We start from the raw sequence: 23,455 nt of genomic DNA, 5'->3' as shown, positions 1-23,455 counted from the left end.
AATAACTTAATTAAAGGTCCTGAACCAATTTTTTAATTGTTTTTTATTTTATTTGAGGGACAGCTCCCAAGCAGTGCTCGGGGTGGGGTGTGGCTGGAAGCCACTTGTAGTAAGAATTTGCTAGTCAAATCAGACGATGCAGTGCTCAGTCCTGGTATGCAATATTGCTCAGGCCTAGAGGTACTGAGGACCATCAAGGCCACACCCAGTAGTGCTCAAGAGGCCTACACTACTGGGATCATGTGCTTATGCATGCAAGCCACACCCCTGACCTCAGGGCTACTTCCCAGATCACTGATTAGTTAACGATGATCTAATGTTACTAATAAAAATTAATCAGATCACACCAGTTTCTGTAGAACTTATTAATGATGGAGGAGTCTCTTAGAAGGGATGCTTCCTAGGCTCCGAATTTCCTCTCATCGCCAGTTTCTGGCCTCCTTGATACGATACTAATGGAAGCTTATTCTCTGCTCCTTTTTCTTGGGTCTCTCTGACATAGGAAATGTGGGCCTCATACTGACTTCCTACCACAGAAGGAAATATTTCTCTCAGGTCTTTGAAAGGAATATCAGCAGCAGATAGTACTCTTTTCTCTGAAGATTAAAAGCATTTTCTCTCAAAAAAAAAATCTATTCTCATTAACATGTACTTGAGTTTAATAATGGTGGTTAATCAACTTTAAGCCTTGGTCTTTCAAATTAAAAAGAACATAAAGAGAGGGAGAACATTCATTTCAATAAAATATGACTTAGAAAGGGAAGATAAAATCGTGTTTTTCCAATGTTTTAAATCATTATTATCAGCTTACTACAGGAGGACTTAATTTGAGAAGATAAAATATATTGACAAAAGAAGAGTGGATCTTTGGGTATTTGAGGAGGAATGAGGCCACTAGGGAGAAGCTTATCTTACACAGATGTTGATTCTCAAGTGAAGAGACTTGTAGGCTGAAACTCTAAGTCTTTGTGTTATTATCAATCTTTGTTCCCTTAAAAAAATTGCTTCAATTTAAATAATGAAAACTATTAGTCAAGATCATATAATAGAGGTATAAATTCTTGACAAATGTATTGAAATGCTAGTCAATAGCCACATAGTTGTAATCTACTATAAAATTTTCTATTTTAATTGTCCATTGTTGTTACACTAGAGAAATTTTCTTAAAAGTAATGGGAACATAAAGATAACTTTAACTTGTTTTATATATTTTGATCATATTAAAAATTGTCCTGGGAAAAATTAACATTGATTTTGAAATGTAAGTTAATAGTAAGAAATTTCTTTAAGTAAGTGAGTACAATTGAACAGATCTATGTGTGTGTATGATTATGTGTGTGTTCATGTCCATGTGTTTTTGGAGTACAGAGGATGTAACGCACCTCTTTCCTTCCCACAAAAAAATGTAGCATCCCAAGACAAATTCTATGCCTGGAAGTAATAAAATAAATAAAACCAGTGATAATAATATGCATAAATAAAAGCAGTCCAACAATGATATCCTATATCTAGTACTAACTTTACCTAGTTAAAATTCGATATTGGTCTAGACAATACTTCTACTAGACACTAACTGCTGATATTCTTCAGCATTACTGACCCAAAGTTATCTACGCATAAAGACTTAATCACAGAGGAACTGGAGTGATAGCATAGCGGGTAGGGTGTTTGCCTTGCACATGGCCGACCCAGATTATATTCCCAGAATCCCATATGGTCCCCTGAGTACCGCCAGGAGTAATTTCTGAGTGCAGAGCCAGGAGTAACCCCTGTGCATCGCCAGGTGGCCAGGTGTGACCCAAAAAGAAAAAAAAAAAAGACTTAATTACAGAAACTTTTAAAAAATGCTTCCTATCCTATTCCACTTAAGAAAAAAAATGTTCTAATCCTGCCTATTGGCATAAGATATACAGTGGAATGCAGAAAATTATTAGAAAATAATTAAACTAATATTCCCCGTATGTTTTAAATTTACAGTGAGCTATCTGCTATTATTAACATGTTGTAAATTCTCACATCACTAGGGAGATGGTTCAAGGAGCATTATATGTGCATCATATGTGCATGCTCTGCATGCAGGGGTCCTAGTTTTGCTTCTTTACCAAATGGTTTTCAAGCACTACTGAGGGTGACATCTGGGAGAAACCCACAAAAACCTTGGGTGTGGGGGCCCAAAATAATAAATATTAAATATATATCTATACATATTGTTATTCCATTAATAACAATTAATTCACTTGTATCACTTGTCATCCCCTTGATCTTCAATTTGCTTGAGTGGGTGCCAGTAACATCTCCATTTGTCACTGTCACGTGCTAGTGTAGCCCAATGATAAACAATTAATTCAATCACAATCACAAAATCTCGTTAATCACCAATTTCTCGGGTGGGCTCAGTAACCTCTCATTTCGTCCTTTCCCTGAGATCTTAGAAGTCTATTTCGACTCGGCCCTCCTAAGGATGTTGCACTGGGGGCTCTTAAGGGTCAGGGGAATGAGATCCAGCTTGTTACTGGATTTTGCATATGAATACACTATGGAAAGCTTGCAAGGCTGTCCCATGTGGGCAGGAAACTCTCAGAAGATTGCCAGTTTCTCCCCAAGGGAGAAGTAGGCTAAAGATATGCTTCTGGGAGCTTGCTTTTAAGTCTCTCTCTGGATGTTGGCCATTGATGGAATTACACACACCTGAGTTCCTCTGCCAGTACCTTCATGCATGAGGCCTGTCCGAACGTGTGGAGAGGGGCCTCCAGCATGGCTGTAGCTAGGTCCCGGTGGTCTTCGGCTGCCGGGAGCTCTGCTTGGAGTGGGGAGGGAAATAATTAATTATTAACATTAATATTCATTAATGACTATTAAGCAACTAAGTCTCTATTAAACAACCATTAAACTATTAAACAATAGTTGACCACTTTAATTCTATGGTTTGTTTAGTTAATAAAAGCATAATATTTAGATATTAGATATTATAAATGTAATCTGATATTTCAATGAAAAATATTATCACTTAATGCTGGTGAAATATATTAGCGATTATTATTTTATGTATTATAATTTCATAGTTTTGGGAAGAAAATATTGAATTGTCTGCTACAAGTTTTGAAGCTCTCTGGATTAGACAATTTCAAATAACCCTTATTGCTTTCCCATTCTCGCATTCTAAAACTCTGAATTCTTTTATTCTACTGTTCTTCCTCACAGTTTTCAGATAAATGTTGTGATGACAGCATTGTCGTTAGAAAACAGGTTTAGAGGGAGAAGTAAACTAGAAATATATACTTAGTTTTAAAATTTGAGGAGTCATCATATGTTATATATGGTCTACACACTCAATATCTTGGAATAAAGCTTTTCTGAAAAGTTACATGCATACATTCTGTATAGATAGTGGTGAAATAATATTTTGTTACCATTTGTCTGGTGTATATCAAAGAAGAAAATATCCAAATGACAGATACTGAGATTTGACATTTGCTAACAAGGTTTTTACAGATAAATTACCATGTGTCTCTAAGTCTGTAAATCTTATCATTACATAGGGATGATAATACTTTGTAAAATTACAGTGAGGATTAAATGTGACAAACATGGAAAGCATCCTGCTTAAACTTAGAGTTTGAAATATGTCTTTTGTTCCTAGTGTTTAGTATCTGGTCTGTTTACACATATTTGGAAGTATTAAATGGTTTACTTCTAATCTTTTCCTCATTGCACAAAAATATCAATTATAGAACACTAAGAGTGTGCAAGAATGAAGTCACCCAAAAATAATCTTGTCTGAGTTAACTCCTCTCATGTGCTAAATTGATGGCCATACTTTATTTCTCCCTGTAAAGTGGGTTTACAACTTTCTACTTGGGATTATGGAGAAAAGAGCATTTAATGTAAGCATGAAAATTTAATCCTTGCTCAATTCCAAGTCTGTTCAAAAATAATAATCCTGAAGGACATTTTATTACTCACTGGGGTAATTGTTTCAACTATCAAAAGCTTCATAATAGAATAAGAAAATCCTCATTTAGTAGGCTCAGACTGTATCATGAGGGACAGGAGAAATGTGGAAGTAGGAGACAGGAGAACGAACTACTAGAAAATTCCATTTAACAATGAATCTCTGAACCAAGGCAGAGAAGTGTAAAGGAAAATTCATCAGGTGTGTTGAAATGGAATTTATGTAGGGAAGAAGTAATTTCTCACTAATATATATAAGAATTAAGTGAAAGTGTGTGTTTCTCTGTGTGGTAGGATCTGAGAATGGAAGTAGAAGGACGAACAAAGATTTCTGTGGTGTTATGGCTAGAATTGCACAGAAATTTGAGAGGAGTTGGTCTTTTCATTTATGAGTAATCCTCTAATGACTCATTGCCCTGCAATGGCCACATATTACCACTCTGGGAATCCAACATTCTGCCTTAGCAAAAACACAAACTTGTAGCTCCGAGAATACCCAAAATGTGATGACCAGCTGCAAATGCAGCAACCATGATTTACCAGCACCTGCCATGTAGCAAATGGTTATCCACCCTTAACTCTTTAGGTGGAACTATATTTATTTTACAGATTAAAAAATTGATATTTCACATGATAAATAAACTTACTCAAGATTTTATAATCAGTAAATGACTGGAATGGAATATTTAGGAAATAGACATTTAATTTCTAATTTAAATTACCATTAATAATTAGAAAAAAGCATACAACTGCGCATATTTGTTGCATATGGTTAATATGTAAATGTATATAATGTATCACTGTATCACTGTATAACTGTCATCTTATTGTTCATCAATTTGCTCCAGCGGTCACCAGTAACGTCTCCATTGTGAGACTTATTACTGTTTTTAGCATATAAAATATGCCACAGGGAGCTTGCCAGGCTCTGCCATGCAGGTGGGATACTCTAGGTAGCTTGCCGGACTCTCCAAGAGGGACCTTTAAAAGGGCTGGAGCGTTAGCACAGTGGGTAGGGCGTCTGCCTTGCACATGGCTGATCCAGGTTTGATTCCTCCTTCTCAGAGAGCCCAGCATATAATGTATATAGTCAATTAATCAAACTACTTGTATACCTATTTCCTAATAAAAATAAGAAACAAAGGTTTTCTTTAATGGGTTTTTAAATGCATAGTCAATCTAGAAATAGAAATGTAAATATATATAACTATTAACTAAATATAATTGTATGATATATATAGTTTTAACACAGTTAATATGTATCCATCATTAAATAGGTAATACAGTTACATAATAGAAGCAAATGTTGCAACCTTCAACAATGTGTCCATGGTTTTAATTGAATATTTTAATAATTACATAAATAATATAATTTTATGGAATAAAAATGCATACAGGTCAGGAAGATAATACAGTGATTGAAACACAAGCCTTCCATGGAACCCTGTAAATACCCAAATACCCAAAACTACTCATGGTCCCCTATGCACCTCCAGGAGTGACCTCAGAGCACAGAAGCAGGAGTAAACCCTGAGCACCACTAGGTGTAGCCCAGACTGCACCTGTAATCATCTTGCAATTACCTAAACTGCAGGAAAGTGCAGTTTCCAGCACCTAGAACAACGGATACTCATAGGTTGTGCATGTAATATGGCCAAGACAACACCACCCAGGCAGGCCATAGACTAATTGTTATATGACAAAGTTTATTAGGGGGAGGACAATGGTTATATAGGGGCAGAAGTGAATGCATAATATGAGGATCACGATCACGAGATGGGAAGAGGAAGGTGACTTCTACAGTCCCATGGGCTAGAAGAGATGGAGTGTCAAAAGGTATCACGGGATTTCTAATGCAGAGGTGAAACAATAGGCTTTACAGATACCACAGGTGTCCACTCCCCCTGCCTTAAGCGCAGGCTGCTGGCAGTTGCAAGACTAGCAAGTCATCTGAATTGAATGACAGTTCCGCTGGCAACATCTCAACCCCATTAGGGCTGGGACTCAGAGCTTTTCCGAACAAGCCAGTAGCCTAGATGGTCAGAAGTGGTACCAGAAAGACACGTGTCCATATATTTTTAATATAATGTGAAAAATGTGTGGAAATTATGAAAGAATGAAAATTACATTGTCATTGGCTACCAAAATGATAGGTGATTTTTTTTATTCCAAAATTTCTAGTTATACTCATTGATTCTATATTTCTTGCATACTATAAGAATATGTGCATATAAATAAATACCTTATTGAATATGTATGTTAAATTAATTACTACACTAATCAATTGACACATCTTTTTAAAAATTTAATTTATGGTTTGATATTAACACATAGATGGAAGAAATAAACTGGTAGATTCATCAATAAAAGAAGTGGAGTAGGTACCCACCCTACTTCAGATCACAATAGTCAGTGAAAGATTTCTCACAAAATACCACATTTTGTGATTCCATTTATTTGAATTGTCCAGAATGGGCAAATATATTGAGCTCCAAAATTGATTACTGGTTGCCTGAGACGGGATGGAAAGGAATCTGCTGTCAGTTAATATTTCTGAGGTTTGTTATTAGAAAGATGAAAATAGTCTTCAATCAATAGTGGTAATGTCTGTACAACTCTTGGAATATACTGAGGATCATTGAACTTTAAATGGAATAGTGTCAAAGTATGTGAATAGTTTCAGAAAAAACAGTGGTAAAGGATGAAAATAAAAGTTGCTGGTGGAAGTCATGGACAGACTTCCCCTATGAATGTATGGATCAAAGTTATAGAAAATATCCGACTTAAAGGGTGGTGTAGGGGTGAAGGATGAAATGCAATTCTGCTTACTGTGTGGGTAAGACTAAGAAGTACTTATGCTGTGCTTCCAATTCAGCATGCTCTGTTTTGAATTTGCAAATCACTCAAACCTTGGGACTTTGCCTTGTCAGAAAACTTCCCTATAGGCTCTCTGGTAAGTTACAGACTCTCTGATTTTGCAAATATTTGATATTTTGTATTTTGTCACCCTTAGTTTCTTACTTTCTACAGCTATTTTAGAACCACACTTGCCCTTGTGGAATTTTAACTTTACCATCCTCCTTAGATTTGGAGGGAATATTTGGTCAATAAAATAATATATATTTAAATTGTGTAAATTGATGTCTTGATATGTGAGTGCAATGCAAAGTGATCACCACAATCAAACTAATTTACATCACATTGCATTGTTACAATTTCATTTACTTTTGTATGCAAAGCTTGAATTTTATTTTAATTTTAAATATCTCTTTCACAAAGAAATTACATAGATAAACTTTAAGCTCTCTCTATAGTACACTCAGAGTCCCTAAAGACAAAGAAAGATATAGTCCCTGAAGACAAAGAAAGATATAAAGAAGGAACTAGGTGGAGCAGAAGGAGGGAGAAAAAAGAATGAGGGAAACAAAAAAAATAAAAGTAGAAACCATAATCACTCAAAATTGCCATTCATTTGGGCTCTGATACATGAAAGGAAAAGTTAGATAGTCCTTTTTCTTTTATTCAGAAGCAAATTATCCCTCAATGAAAAGTCTCCAAGGACTGAAAAAAATGAAGAATATAAATCGTGTCTTAAAGAGTTTGATTTGTGACTTGAGGGCTTAGCAGCAAATCTATCATAAAAGGATTTTATATTGTCATTGTTTAAAGTCTCTCATATTAAATATGTCATCTCTAATGGTAAGACAAGTAAATTTGAAATTGATTTTGAATTGAAAATTGGAAGAAAATTTAGTGAATCATTATGTTGTCAAGAATTCTTCACATTATAATTCAGAGGGCAATTATTCTGTTCTCTGATGGGTTCAGATTTTGTATTTTGCATTTTCCTGTGGTCTTTAGATTTTGACCATCAAATCCATGACTTAGAATAGGCAGAAGAATAAAAATTATACTCTGGCCTTTTGGGCAAAGAGAATGAGGTTACTGGTTTCTGTGAGTTTTGAATACAGTTAACGATAAAGCTGTCTTGATCAAATCATAGTCCAACCATCGCTGAATAAACTCAGTACTACAAAAATTTAAGTAGAGACTTGGGGATGCAAGTAGAGAGCATCCCTGCCATGTGAAAAGACCCAGGTTCAATCTTCAGATTCCTATGGTCCCTGAGTGTCAGCAGTTGTGGTCTGGTGGATCTTGAGGATCTCCCAAAGTGTTGCTGGCCAAACACTGCCTGAATGACCTTGACATTCAAGAGCACTTCTGGAAGTGGCTCTTGCAACGAACAACAACAAAAATGTAAGTGTAAATTATAAGTGTAAATTTGTAAGTGCATAAATATATATGAACATAGATGATGAAATCATGGCTTAATTTGCTATTAAAAACCACATGTGGGCCCAGAGATGAACCAGGAGCCGCGGCACGAGAAACAGACCTTCCGCGCCTATTGACTGTGATCCTGAGGTCTCCTAACCCATTTTGGCACCAGAGCGGATTCTTGCAGCCATGCATTTTGACTGTGAACTGAGCTAAAATATTAGAAACCCAAAACCACGCGGCCGCTATCGGACTTAAAGTCTTCACTCTTAGCAATCAAGAGAAATTATTAGATGATGCCTATTCAGCAGGCCTGATTGTTGGGGAAAATTTCCAATCAATAATAGTGAGTTCTGTATGGAAATATGGAATGTACTCAATATATATAGAGAATAATGGGAATATCATTAGCTACTTGGACGGGGGGTGGGGTGGGAGGGGGTGTATTGGGGTTCTTGGTGGTGGAACGGGTGCACTGGTGAAGGGATGGTGGTTTAATCAGTATTTGACTGTGACTTAAACCTGAAAGCTTTGTATTTTTTTCCTTTTTTTCACGGTGGTTCAATAAAATATTTCTTAAAAAAAAACCACATGTGATGCCATAAGTATAAATATATAAATATATAGCACCAATTTTCAAATCTCCACTTCATTTTATTTTCCTTTTCTTCATCTCTTTTTTTCTCCATAGTCTCCAGTTTAAAGTAGATTTAATACCGAGTTGAATAGTGCCTTCTAAATATCCATGTCTACTTGAAAGTTGTGAATGTGACCTTACTTGGAAACAGGATAATTACTGACTTAATTATTATCTGATGAAATCCTATAAGGTTAAAATGGGCCTAAAATTTGACATCAGTTATTCTTTTGGGGAGGTGATGGAGACTAAGTAGGGGACACTCCCAATGACACTTCTGACAACTGAAAAGGCTATTCAATACTAGGGCTCAAGGATGCAGTTTTGTTGGGCACTGAAATGTGGGAAGCTCGGGGGCTTCCAAGGCTACCCCAGTGAAGCTCAGGAGGCCATACAGTGCCAGGGAATGAACCCAGTTTAGTCATATGCCGGGCTTGTGCCTTAACCACTGTATTATTATTCCCTACCCCTAGATGGCAGGTAGTTTCTGTTTTGATTTGAAATGAATGTACCCACCCAAGTGATGGGTACACATGTTATCTAAATACTTTCCCATTAGCATCAAAATTTATTTTTCTTTCTTCTTCTTCAGGGGTCACACCCCATGATGCTCAGGGGTTGCTACTGGCTCTGTGCTCAGGAATTACTCCTGGCAGTGCTTTGGGGGACTGAATATGGGATATGGAGTGTGTTATCACCAAATGACTAGTAATCCCTCTGCTCTCTCTTGCCGCCTGTGATAGGTGGTCTTGCACCACTTCACCATCCGGGACAGCCAATGTCATGGGCAGACGAAGGAGGAAACGAGGGCCAGGCTGGTTAGTGATCATTTATTTGCATTTATTCCATTCTCCCCAGGCGTCTGTTTCAATCTCACTAAACTCCCCATTCCCGTCTCCTCCTGTTACCCTCATTGTCTCTCCATGCTCTGACTCTATGCTTTGGTCTCTCTCCAGTCTCTCTCAACCTCTGCTCATTGGGTTAGCAACCACACCTTAGTTGGGTAGCACAATCAACATATGTAAGCCCTTCCTGATGGCCTGCAAGGAGAGGATCAGCTAAAGGATAAAATGCCACTTATGGGTGCTTCTCCATTTCTTAGTCCAATAACTTAATTAACATGTTAATTAACATCTAAATTCTACTTCTTATTCTTAATATTATTTATTTTGTATGGACACGGTAAGAGATACATTAAGCTTATAGGATGGCTCTCCTGTATCTCTATAGATCTCAGACTACCGTGTTCAGACCAGATTAATTTTTCTTGACCCTAACAGAACCCTAATCTAGTTGTTACTTTTTGGATCATGACAGAATTTGTCCATGAACATGCTCTTAACTTATATTATAAGTATTAAAAAGCTTTGACCTGCCCCATTTCAATGCCAGGGTAGCTCACAGCTTGCCCTGGGTCCATCCACTCCCTCGTTTTGACCCTGCTTTTGGGGTACTAAGAAATGAGGGCAACTGAGGCTTGAGTCAAGAGAACAGATGCCCAGGAGTGAATATATTTAGAGTCAATTAACTCCCAAGTTACAAAAGCGTAGCATTAACTGTCTTCCTGTGTCTATACAAAAAGGACTTTGTTCTGAATTAACTATGCAAAGCACTTAAGGAGAAGAGGAAAGCAATATTTACAGGTTAACAGAGTCTGATTAGGAGCTAAAGGTGATTGGTTCTGGAAGCAGAGAACAAAGAAAGAGGTTACAAATAAATACAGATGAATGAGAGTGCCTCAGGAGCACTGTGAATGGGTGCAAACCAATAAACCTAAGCTCCCTGTGGCAAGGCAGAAAGGACAAACCAATGTTATCTTACAATGGAAGATTGAATCCAGGTCTGCCACATGCAAGAGAAACACCGTACCCACTGTACTCTTTGATGCCCCTGGCATCAACATTTCTGAGGACATGAAGGTGCCATCTTCTAACCTTGCATAAGAAGATTCAAATAAATGGAATAGCTAGCACTAAGAGAAAGGCCTGACTTTTGAGATAGAGCCTGCTTTCTTTTCTACTTTTCCTGAAAATTATATTTCTATGTTCTAAATTGCTATGCACTAATCTCTTAAACTCAATGTCAAGATTTGACTGTTAACTGTTTAATCCCCAGGAGGATGACAAGACACTCATGCACAGTAATTGTTCAATAGATATCTGTGTGGAGGACAGAAATGGGGAGTGGGGTGAGAGGAAGCGAAGCTAATCTAACTTCTCAAGTATCAAGTTGGAAAAGCTAGAAATGTACTGCTTTGTTCATTGACTTCCTAATGAGCAATATAACCTTTTATTCTAAAGTATTGTTTACCACTTGCAGTAACCAGGTCATTTTGTTTTACACCATTTACTATGTTCAAGGGCTAGAGCAATAGCACAGCGGGTAGAGCTTTTGTCTTGCACGTGGCTGACCTGGGTTCAATTCCTCTGTCCCTCTCTGAGAGCCTGGAAAGCTACCGAGAGTATTTTGCCCTCATGGCAGGCATGATAGCTAGGCCTGGCAAGCTACCTGTGGCATATTCGATATGCCAAAAACAGCAACAACAAGTCTCACAATGGAGACGTTACTGGTGCCCGCTCAAGCAAATCGATGAACAGGATGACAGTGACAGTGATACAGTGATACCATGTTCAAACTTAGAAGAATGAAATAGTAATAGAGTGGACTAACAGAAACCTAGATATAATCCGTGTGCCTTGCTGAGAAAACACTGGTCTAGAGAGAAAAGTGGCAAGATTGGTGGATCCTGCTTGCGGTCAAAATGTCTTCCCTTGTGTTTCACATTGTCTTATAGATTATGGGGTGTCAAATGGGGGAGTATTTATTTATAAGAGCACAGCTTCAAACCATTGTGCCATCCCACAATGCAAAAGAAAAACAAAGAATGTCAATAGAAGTAAACTAATGTGAATATTTTTTTTTCTAACACCAAAATTGAAATTAAAAAATGGCATTTGTCTTTTCACGAATTCCTCCTCTCAAATGTAGGTTTTGAACCCTGAACAAGATCAGAGTCTATATTACTCAGTGTCTTGTTCCTACTATGATACTGGGCTCTCGTTTGTTTTGTAAAGTCTTTTTTTTTTCTTCTTTTAAATGGAAATCAACATGGACTATAAAGTTACAAGGATATTCAAGATTGAGTGCTAGTGCTCCAACTAGCACTAGTACAGTGCTCCAACATCAATCCCTTCACCAGAGTTCGCTTGGTGTTCGCTCCATCAATGTTCCCAATTTCCCTCCCACACACCTCCATTCTCTCTCAATGGCAGAAAGTTTCCTTTTTCTCTTCCCACTCTTTCTTTTTAAGCACTGTGTTTTACAGTATTGCTGCTGCTAGGGTATCATGAATATCACATTACTGGTTTTTTTTTAGCACCTTATTGTCTTCCTCCAGAGTTCTGTAAAATCTCAACAATTTTTTTTTCTGAAAACCAAATGAAATACTAATTGATTGCTTCATAAAATGCAAAATATTTTAAACATATTCCCAGCTTATTGTTATCCATAGTTTATGGAGATCAGAAAACACTTCCTCGTCCCCCACCAGCCTTACCTCACATGAACCTTTCTGACTGTTGCACACTTTTCCATATTTGAACTCATCTAAAAATAAGCATCATTGCCTTCTATTTCTTCATCGTCACCAATGAAAACATTCCGAGTGGTTTTCAGCTAAATGTCATGTCAAGTTGATTTAGTCCCATTGTTTTTTTTTTCTAGTTTAGAACAAAAATAAATGTTAGTTCACAGTGGCAGACACACATTTTTCTAACACATGCAAGAGACAGTATATCCGGCAAAAGGATGGCAGGATATTTTTAATGTACTAAAGAAATTGCTTAATAGAATTTGATTCCAACGTGGAAGTTGTTGAAGTTAATTTATTGAAAGAAAAATGATCATGGGACTCATGCTGCAAACAATGACAAATTCAAACTTTATTTTTCACATCAGAAACCTTCAGCTTTATCAGGAGTCAAATCTATTTTGGTCAATCTGCCATTGAGTAGACTTGAGGAACTAGCCATAAATGTCTTCTGTTTACTGATAAACACCCATAATTTAAACAACATTGGGAGTCATTTTCCAGGCATTTTATTAGCTTCTCTGAAGTGATTAATGCTTCATAAAGTCTGCTTGAGGGAGAAAAGAGCATGTTCTCTTTTTTTTAAATTTCAGTTTTGTAACTATTTTAATTTATATAATAGTGCCATCTATTGGGCTCTGTGCTTTTCTTTTCTTTTCTTTTTTTTCCAAGAGAAGCCAGACACAAACCCACTCCATTGGCCTCAAGAGAACCACAGAATTAGATTGCTAGTAGAAATTCTAATTATTCAAAAGGAATATTTAATCAGGCAGTTTAAAACTCTGGAAAGAATAGAGATGCACAGTAAGTAGCAAGGAGCACTGCATATGTGCATAGCAAGCACTGTAGCAGCATTTCCTGATTTTCAATTCTCATACTCTTAGACATATATATAATACAAATAATCAAAACAAAGGGGTTTGGGAGTGAAACAAATTCGGCTGATACCCCAAATAGATATTCTTTCTCCATACTTTCTTTGCATCTTGGAATGAAACCCAGTGAGGATTACAGTCATCATCAATAATGTCAGCCATGGAGGAGATTCATCAATATATAGCTATTATTTGCTTGATATCTGCTTGCATTATACTGGCATATTTAGGAGAGAAGACAAACTTTCCAAGATCTGTATTATAGTACCAAATGCCCAAGTTGATGATGTGTGTGAAAATTTCATAGAAGCAGCTTTCACACATTTCTGCTTTATTGGATTATTATCCTTCTACAAGAAAAGTTCCTATTGATTGAAAAAGATGTATATTCAAAGGAGGAATTCTAAATAGATCAAATTTGGACATTGTTTAATATTCAAATGTTAATTCGCCCTAGCCAATATGAATTACCAGTTCTAATTTCAGAGCTACATAATAAATATTTAACATATCTGATTTATGGTTTTCATGCCTTTTTAAGGAATTGGATAAATTTTCATAAATGCTTGCATTTAATTAGATTATGCTAAAAGAATACTATTAATTTTAATGCATATATGCAGAAAGAGAATTTTCTGGAACTTTAACTTTGATAAGACCTCTTGCCATAAAGTTTTTTATAGTCCATTCCTTTTTTTTTATACAGAAAAGCCATATGCTATACTTTGTCCATATGCTATACAAACTTTATTATGATGAGCTACCCTGGAAAGGTAAGACTAACCTAGCCCAAATCTTAATTTTTTTTTAATTTTGTTTTCATAAAGTTGTTCACATTAATTGATTACAAGCAATATTTCAACACCAATCCCGCCACCATTACACCTTCTCACCATCATTACACCTTCCTACCACCATTATTTTGAATTTTCCCACCACTGTTCGTTCAAGCCTGCCTGCCACAGACAGGTTCTAGATCATTTATTTTCTATTGCTTATTATGAATATCATGAGAGATCGTGGCCATCACATGCTCCTGGAATTCTAAATATGAAAATGATTGGGGTCCAGAGACATCTCCATAGGGAGCTAATCCATTTTGAGATTCATTTGTAAGTCTCTGAATCAAGGCCAGCAGCACACCCAGAGGCAGTCCTCCGGCGGGTCAGCCCAGGACCTCAAAGGGGCAGGGAGATGGGATGGGCCAAACCATCTCCACTGCCATGTGGCCAAGCATCTTCAAACCCTGTTCCTGGTACCTGGGTTTTTCTTCTGAAAGTCTGTGGTCACTGGGGGTTCATCTGGAGTGGGCAGAGAGGGGACACCCTCTCCATCTGAGGAGCCCCAGTGAAATAGAACTGCTGTCTTCCAGGATTCACTGCTGAGTCTTGCCCAAATCTTTATGTTTGGGTTTGGGATGGTATCAGGGTGTGTGTATAAAGTATATTAATAGAAAGGTGGTTTTTTTTTATTTTCCGAATTCAGATAGAAAACTGCTGTGTAGAAATACTAACAATGTTCGTCTGTATTATTACTTCATTAATCTTATGGCACTTATATATTTATTTATTTATGTTGTTCATGCCTGCCTGCCACAGTGCTCAGCAGTGCTCAGGACGTACTCCTGCCTCTGTGTTTAGAGATCACTCCTGGCAGTGCTCAGGACCATATGGACTCAGGGATCAAACCTGGGCCAGTCACATGAACATCAAGCACGCCGCTGTCTCTCTGACTCCACTTCTGGCATTGTTTTAAAATGAAAATAATCTTTTACAAGAAGATGATCCTTAGAACAAATTAAATCTTATAAAACTGCTTGACACTTAAAATGAATTTTTTATTCATTTTCAACTAAGAAAAAATATTTTTTTCAGAGAAAGTAGAATCAAAAATGATTTATTATTGGTGCCAGAACGTTTCAATACCTGACAATGAAGGTAACTTTGACATATTGTAAGGTAATATATCAGATGTTAATTGTTTAATTCTCTACATTAACTTGTGGTGAAACCCTTATTTTAAAAGTGAATGTTATTTTAGTGTTGAATGTCTTTTTTTTTTAATGAATCACCGTGAGATACAGTTACAGACTTAAAAACATTCATGATTACGTTTCAGTCATACAATGATCGAGTACCCATTCCTCCACCAGTGCCCATTCTCCACCACCATTGTTTCCAATATCCGTCCAGAAACCCGACTCCATCCTCCCCCACCCCTGCCTCTGTGGCAGGCACAGTCCCTCTCTCTCCTTTTGGGGTATTATGGTTTGCAATAAAGGTACTAAGAAGGCCATTATGTTTGGTCGATACTAAACTTTCAGCATGCATCTTCCATCCAGAGAGAGCCCTCCAACCATCATTTACTCAGCAGTTCCTTCTCGATAGCTGCTGTCTTTTCCCCCAGCATGCAAGACCGGCTTCCAAGCCATGGAGTGATACTTCTAAACTTTATCTCTAATATCCTTAGATAGGTGTTAGTCTCCCGTTACGTTACTTTATATTCCACGAATGAGTGCAATATTCTGTGTCTGTCCCTCTTTTGGACTCATTTCTCTTAGCATGATACTCTCCATGTCTATCCACTTTTATGCAAATTTTGTGATTACATCTTTTCTAACAGCTGCATAGTATTCTATTGTGTAGAAGTACCAAGGTTTCTTTAACCAGTCATCTGTTCTTGGGCACTCATTGTTTTGTTTTTTTTTTCCCAGACTCTGACTATTTTAAATAGTGCTGCAATAAACATACAAGTGCAGATGTAACTTCTACTGCATTTTTTTTTTTCATCTCTTGGGTATATTCCCAGAAGTGGTATTGCTGGGTCAAATAGGAGTTCAATTTCTAGTGTTTTGAGGAATGTTCATATTGTTTTCCAAAAAGGCTGGACCACTCAGCATTCCCACCAGCAGTGAAGGAGAGTCCCTTTCTCTTCACATCGATGCCAACACTGGTTGCTTTTGTTCTTTTGGATGTATGCCAGTCTCCGTGGTGTGAAGATGATATCTCATTGTTGTTTTGATCTGCATTTCCCTGATGATTAGTGATGAACATTTTTTCATGTACCTTTTGGCCATTCAAATTTATTCTTTGAGAAAGTTTTTGTTCATTTAATTTTCTGATGGGATCTGATGTTTTCTTCTTGTAGAATTCAAACAGTGCCTTGTATATCTTTGATATTAATCCCTTATCAGAGTGTATTGGGTAAATATCCTTTCTCATTCTGTAGACTGTTTCTGTGTTCTGATCATTCTTTCTTTTGAGGTACAGAAACTTCTTAGTTTAAGATAGTCCCATTTGTTTATCTCTGTATTCACTTGCTTGGTCAGTGGCATTTCGTCTTTGAAAATACCTTTAGCTTTAATGTCGTGGAGGGTTTTTGTAGACCTTTTCTTCAATGTACCTTTTGGATTCTGGCCTGATGTTGTGGAATTTAATGCATTTTGAGCTGACTTATGTGCATGGTGCTAGGTAGAGGTTTGAGCCTTTTTTTTTCACATAGCTGTCCAATTTGACCAGTACCAGTTGTTAAAGAGGCTAGATTTGCTCCACTTCATATTCTTGTTTCCTTATCTAAGATTAAATGATCATATATTTGTGGGTGTGTGTCAGGATAGTCAACTCTATTCCATTGGTATGTGGATCTTTTTTCCCCAATAATATGCTATTTTAATAATTACCACTTTGTAGTACAGCTTGAGGTTGGGGAAGGTGATGCCTCCCATCTGTTTTTTTTTTCCCCCTAATAACTGCTTTAACTATTAATAGGGGTTTGTTGTTTCATATAAATTTCAGGAGTGTTTGATTAATTTCTTTGAATAATTTCATGGGTATCCTTATAGGGATCACATTGAATCTGCAATGCCTTGGGGAGTATTGCCATTTTGAGAATGTTAATTGTCCCAATCCATGAGCAAGGGATGTTCCCATTTATTTGTGTCCTCTTTAATTTCTTGAAATAGGGTTTTGTAGGTTTCTTTGTACAGGTCCTTTACCTCCTTAGTTAAGCTGATTTTGAGGTACTTGATTTTCTGAGGCATGATTGGGAACGGGATTGCCTTTTTCATATCACTTTCATATCTCATTTTTTTGTACATAGGAAAACCACAATCTTTTGGGTATTGATTTTGTAACCTGACACTCTACTATACAAATCTATTATTTCTAGGAGCTTTTCTGTAGATCCTTTAGGGTTCTTTAAGTATAGAATCATGTCATCTGCAAATAGTGAGAGCTTGATTTTCTCCTTTCTTATCTGTATGCCCTTAATATTGTTTCTTGCCTCACTGCTATGGCATGTACTTCCAGTAGTATAATTGAACAGAAGTGGCAAGAGTGGGCATCTTTGTCTTAGAGGGAAGGCTTTTAGTTTTTTCCCCATTGTGGATACTTGCCATGGGCTTATGGTATATGGCTTTGACTATAAGGAAAGTTCCTCCAATTCTCATTTTGCTGAGAGTTTCCATAATAATTGCCTGCTGCATCTTGTCAAATGTTTTCTCTCTGTCTATTGATATGATCATATGGTTTCTGTCTTTTCTTCTATTGATATGATGGATTATGTTGATTGACTTGCAAATGTTAAACTATCCTTTCATCCTCGGGATAAAGCCCACTTGGTCGTGTTGTATGATCTTTTTGATGAGTTGTTGGATTCTATTTGATAATATTTTGTTGAGGATATACATTTGTGTTCATCAGGGACATTGACCTGTAGTTCTCTTTCTTTGTGGTGTTTCTGTCTGCTTTTGGTATTAGCGTGATATGTGCCTCATAGAAATTGTTTGGGAGTATTTCTGTTTCTTTCAGTTCCTGGAAAATCTTGAAAAGGACTGGCAACATATCCTCTCTAAATGTTTGGAAGAATTCGTTAGTGAATCCACCTAGACCTGAGTTTCTGTTTTGTTTTTGTTGGTTTGTTTGTTTTGTTTTGTTTTTAAATTTTATTTTATTATATTGAATCACCGTGAAAAAAATACAAATCTTTCAGGTATAAGTCTCAGTCATATAATGATTGAAATCCCATCCCTTCACCTGTGCACATGTTTCACCAAAGAACCCCAATATACCCCCTCCCATCCAGCCCCCACCTAAGTAGCTAATGATCTTCATTTTATTATCTATACTTTGAATACATTCAATATTTCAATAGAGAACTCACTATTATTGTTTGGAATTTTCCCCCAACAATCAGGCCTGCTGAAAAGGCATCATTTAATAATTTCTTTTCATTGCTGAGAATGAAGATTCTATGAGCTTGCGCGGACGCGACAGTGGCTGTGCGGTTTTGGATTTCTGATATTTTAGTTCAGTTCACAGTCTAGATGCATTTCTGTAAGAAGCCGCTCTGGGTGCCAAAATGGGTTAGGAGACCTCTTGGATCATAGTCTTTAGCAGCAGAGGGTCTGTTTCATGAGCAGCAGCTCCGAATCTTATCTGGGCCGAAAACATTTTTTTTAATCTATTTTTAATTGAGTCACCTTGAGAACAGTTACAGAGCTTTTAGGATTGAGTCTCAGTCATACTATGTTTGAACACCCATCCCTTCACCAGTGCACATGTTCCACCACCAAAAACCCCAGCATACCCCACCTCCCACTACCCCTCTGCCTGTGTGGCAGATGATTTTCACTTTACTCTTTCCTTCCTTTGATTACATTTAATTTTCGACAGGAAACTCACTATAATTATTTGGAGTTTTTCTTCCAACAGTCAGACCTGTCGAAATGGCATCATTAGATTGTATGTTTTCTATTGTTGGTAACAAAGAGCATACGATGTCGCACGGTCGCGAAAGTGGCCGACCAGTTTTGGAATTCTGGTATTAAGTCCAGAAGTATTTCTGCCAGCAGCCGCTGCATTCCAAGATTGGTTTCTGTGGCGCTGGGATCATGGCTGTTTAGGAGCAGAGGAGCTGTTCATGGGCGACCACTCAGGGTCTCATTTGGGCAGGAGGCAGGGACGGTTCTGCCTCCCCCATCTCAAGATTCCCCATGCATCCCGTCCCATCACTGCAAACTCCTACCTCTCTGTCCATTTGGTTCTGAATGTGGCAGTCACCATGCTTTCCAGGGGGAGAAGGCCAAGGGACAGAAACCCTTCCCCTCCCAGGGCTGCACAGGGCCGTAGCTTAGTTCTGAGTCCAGAAGTATATCTGCCAGCAGTCACTGCATTCTGAGATTGGTTTCTGTGCCTCTGGGATAATGGATGCTCAGGGGTGGCAGAGCCATTCCTGAACATATTTTTTGTATATGAGAAAAGGTCGCACGACTGCATAAGCAGCCACGCGGTTTAGAGATGTCCCAGTCCCGCATACTGGAGCCATGTTAGTAGAAGCTCAGTGTCGCCAGAGCTCCATCTAGAGAAGGTGCACTGGCTATACCTTCTCTGTCTGGCACCCCGGTGTTGTTGGCCCCGTCTGGGGTTCGGAGCACTCTCCGGCTTGCGGTGCCTGCTGGAATGGCCCAGATTCTTCCAGCTGGGTTTCTGTTTTTTGGGAAGCCTTTTGATTACTATTTCAATTTCCTTGATATTTATAGGCCTATTCAGTATTCCAAATCTTCTTGGCTCAGCCATGGGAGGTTAGAGGAATCCAGAAATTTATCCATTTCTTCTAGGTTCTCTTGTTTCAAGGCATACAGGCTTTAAAAGTAATCTGTGATGATCTTTTGAATTTCTTTTGTTTCCATTATGATGTTCCCCTTTTGATCTCTGATTGAGTTTATTAAGGTTCTCTCCCCCTCTCTTTCTTTGTGAATCTTGCTAGTAGTTTATTAATCTTGTTTATTTTCTCAAAAAAAAAAACAGTTCTTGGTTTTATTGATCTTCCGGATTGTTTTGTGTGTTTCTATGTCATTAATTTCTCCACTAAGTTTTGTTATTTCTTTCTTCCTGCCTGGTTTAGGCTCCTTTTGTCAGTCATTTCCTTAAGCAGTGATGTCAAGTTTTTTTATGTAGGCCCTTTCTTCCTTTCTAAGGAATGCTTGCAGAGCTATAAATTTTCCCCTTAATACTGTTTTAGCTCTGTCCCACAAGTTTTTGTAGTTTCTGTCTTCATTCTCATTTGTTTTCAGGAATCTTTTGATTTCTTCCTTGATTTCCTCTCTGACCCACTCATTGTTCAACATTGAGCTGTTTAATTTTCAGGTGTTTGATTTGACTCTTTGTTTCTGTTCTGTGATTAACTTCTATCTGTAGTGTATCCTGGTCTGAAAAGATAGTTGATAAAATTTCTATCTCCTTGATTCTACTGAGGTGTGTTTTGTGCCCCAGCATGTGGTTTACCTTGGAAAATGTTCCATGTGCATTAGAACATTTATTTTGGCGGGTGAATGAAAAGCCCTGTATACATCTATTATCCCTCTCTCTTCCATTTCTTCCTTCAAAGCAGTACTTCCTTGCTGAGTTTGTCTTGTTGATATAGCAAGAGGTGATATTACATTGTTGTAGTCTCCAACTTCTACTATATTGCTGCCAATATCCTCCTTGAAGTCTATGAGTGAAGAGGAGGGCAGATTAAGGGTTAAATTTGCCTTTGTAACTGCTTGGCTGCTTTGAAAGATGTTTTCTTGACCTACCGCTGGGCAGAAAACTGTCACCAGATGGGCCAACAAACTGCCCTAGGAAATATAAGCAAATATTTGCAGGGAAACAGTTTACAGTCAACAAATGTTGAGATTAGCAAATTAAGTGACATAGGTGTGATTTCCTTTGATTCAATATGTGTGATTCCCTTTGATCCAATAGGTGTGATTTCCCCTTTTTTCTTCCAAAAGGGTACAAAAATTGTTTGGTTTCTGGGTTTGGGACCCTCGGCTCTGTAGTTGTAGGGTCCCGGCATGTTGGCTTGAATAAACCCCGTGCATTTGCAGAAAGAGTTGCCTAGGTCTCGTTCCTCTCTTCGTGTCTTCCCGGGTAGAGATCTGCTTGAGGTCTCTTTGACTTTAACATTAGCAGTTGTTTTAAGTATTTTGATGGCCCCTCATTTGGTGCATATATGCTTAGGAGTGTGATTTCTTCCTGATGCACATATCCCTTGATTATTAAAAAATGACCTTCACTGTACCTTCTAATCTTTTTCAATCTGAAATCTATGTTGCTGTTGGATACTAGTATGACCACCCTGGCTTTTTTGAGGGAGTTGATTGCTTGAATGATTGTTTTCCATCCTTTGACTTTGAGTCTATATTTGTTCTAACTGTTCAGATGTGTTTCTTGTAAGCAGCAGAATGTTGGGTTCAGTCTTTTAATCCATTTTTCCACCCTGTGGAAATTGAAATCTCGTAATTGGTGCATTTAGACCATTTATGTTGAGAGAGATTATTGTGATGGGGTTTTGTGCCATCTTTCTGTAGTGGTTTATTGTGCTGTAGAGTTTGTCTTGTTTTACAGTAGCCCCTTTAGTCCTTCTTTTAAGATTAATTTTGAGTGTATGAAGTTCCTGAGCTATTGTTTATCCGTGAAATAGTGTATTGTCTCTTTGAGTTTGAGTGAGAGCTTAGCCAGATAAGATATTCTTGGAGAGGCATTTATTTTATTAAATTTTTTCATTATGTCCCACCATTGTCTTTGGGTTCAGATAGTTTCCTCTGATAAGTTTGCTGTAAATCTAAGAGATGCTCCTTTGTATGTGATTTTCTTCTTTGATGTTGCTGCTTGCATCATTGTGTCTCTATATGTGGTATTTGTTGTTCTGATTATAATCTGTCTTGGTTTCCTTTTACTAAGTTCTCTTTTAATGGGTATCCTTGGGTTCTTGGATCTTCTGGATACCTTCATTCTCTGGCTCTGGGAACTTCTCAGCAATAATATCCTTTTTTTTTTTTTAATTTTTGCTTTTTGGGTCACACCCGGCTATGAACAGGGATTACTCCTGGTTCGTGCACTCAGAAATTACTCCTGGCAGTGCCTGGAATGCTGGGAATCAAACTCAGGTCAGCCACGTGCAGGGCAAATGCTCTACCCGCTGGTATCTCTCCAGTCCCAGCAAGGATATATTTAACTGTTGTTACTTCATTAGGGTTGCATCCCTGTCCTTCTGGGACTGGGATGATTCTTACGCTGTTCCTCTTGAATTCATTCCCTAGTTCTCTTACTCATCTGAGTGCTATTTTGAGGTCTCTTTTCATTATATGTTTTTCCCTGTGTGCTTTCTGCAGCTCATCTTTAAGCTCACTGATTTTTGTCTTCGTCTGTTGTCAATCTACTGCTGAGGGCATCCACTGAGTTTTTTATTTCACGTACTGAATCCTGTATTAGTGTCACTTCTGTTTGTAGATTTGTTATTTCTGCTCTCATTTCTTCCTGTATTTTATTGGCTCTCTGTTTCACTGTTTCTTTCATATCCTCCTTTAATGTATTGACTTCCTGTTCCATGTTTCTTTGAACTCATTGAACATCCTCAACATTTCATCTCTGAATTCCTTATCGGAGCAATTGTATTTGTGGGTACTCCCTGTTGGGGCCTCGGGGCTCTTTTCTTCATCCACTCTTCATGGTAGGGATCTGCACTGTTTCTTTATGTTGTGGTGGTTGTATGGAGGTGGGTCCATCCAGTTCACTATCAGTGACCCACCTCTCGCTCTGAGGGAGGATTTTTAGGTGGGCTCGGTTGATAGCGGTCTCCTTTTACCCCTTTTTGAAGACTACCTCTTTGACGCTTCTCCGTGCCTTATATGAGGCCTGTAGTGTAGCTTCAGGGGACTGTCCTTTTACATGAGGCTTTTTCAGAATCTTCTGTTCTCCATTATGTTGGTGACTTTGGGGAGTATTTTGATTGAAATAGCCTGGTGGTTTATTGGCCTACTGTGTTTGGTATAGCCAGGATGTCCTCGACAGAATTTGATAATGGAGGCTGAGATGTAAGTCCAAAGGCCTGGGAATGGTAAAAATAGCTGTAGCTGCCCCTATGTCGTGCCCACCGTGCTGCTGTCCCTGTGGGGTGAGGGGACACTTTGGTGCCATGCTGGTCTTTCAGTTCAGTTTACTTCTGGTGCACTCCTAAGACCACCCTTTGGTCTAGGTGCTCAGAGGGCACCTCAGCCCTCTGAGCACCTAGACTCAGAAGGGGGGTCTTAAGGTTGCCTGGCTCTGCACGCTGGGCATGCCGACCCCAGAACTAAGAAAT

The sequence above is a fragment of the Sorex araneus genome, chromosome X (genome assembly GCF_027595985.1).
Source record: "Sorex araneus isolate mSorAra2 chromosome X, mSorAra2.pri, whole genome shotgun sequence".
In the NCBI taxonomy this organism is placed as follows: domain Eukaryota; kingdom Metazoa; phylum Chordata; class Mammalia; order Eulipotyphla; family Soricidae; genus Sorex; species Sorex araneus.
The sequence above is the reverse complement of the archived record's forward strand: the minus strand, read 5'-3'. Positions refer to the sequence as shown.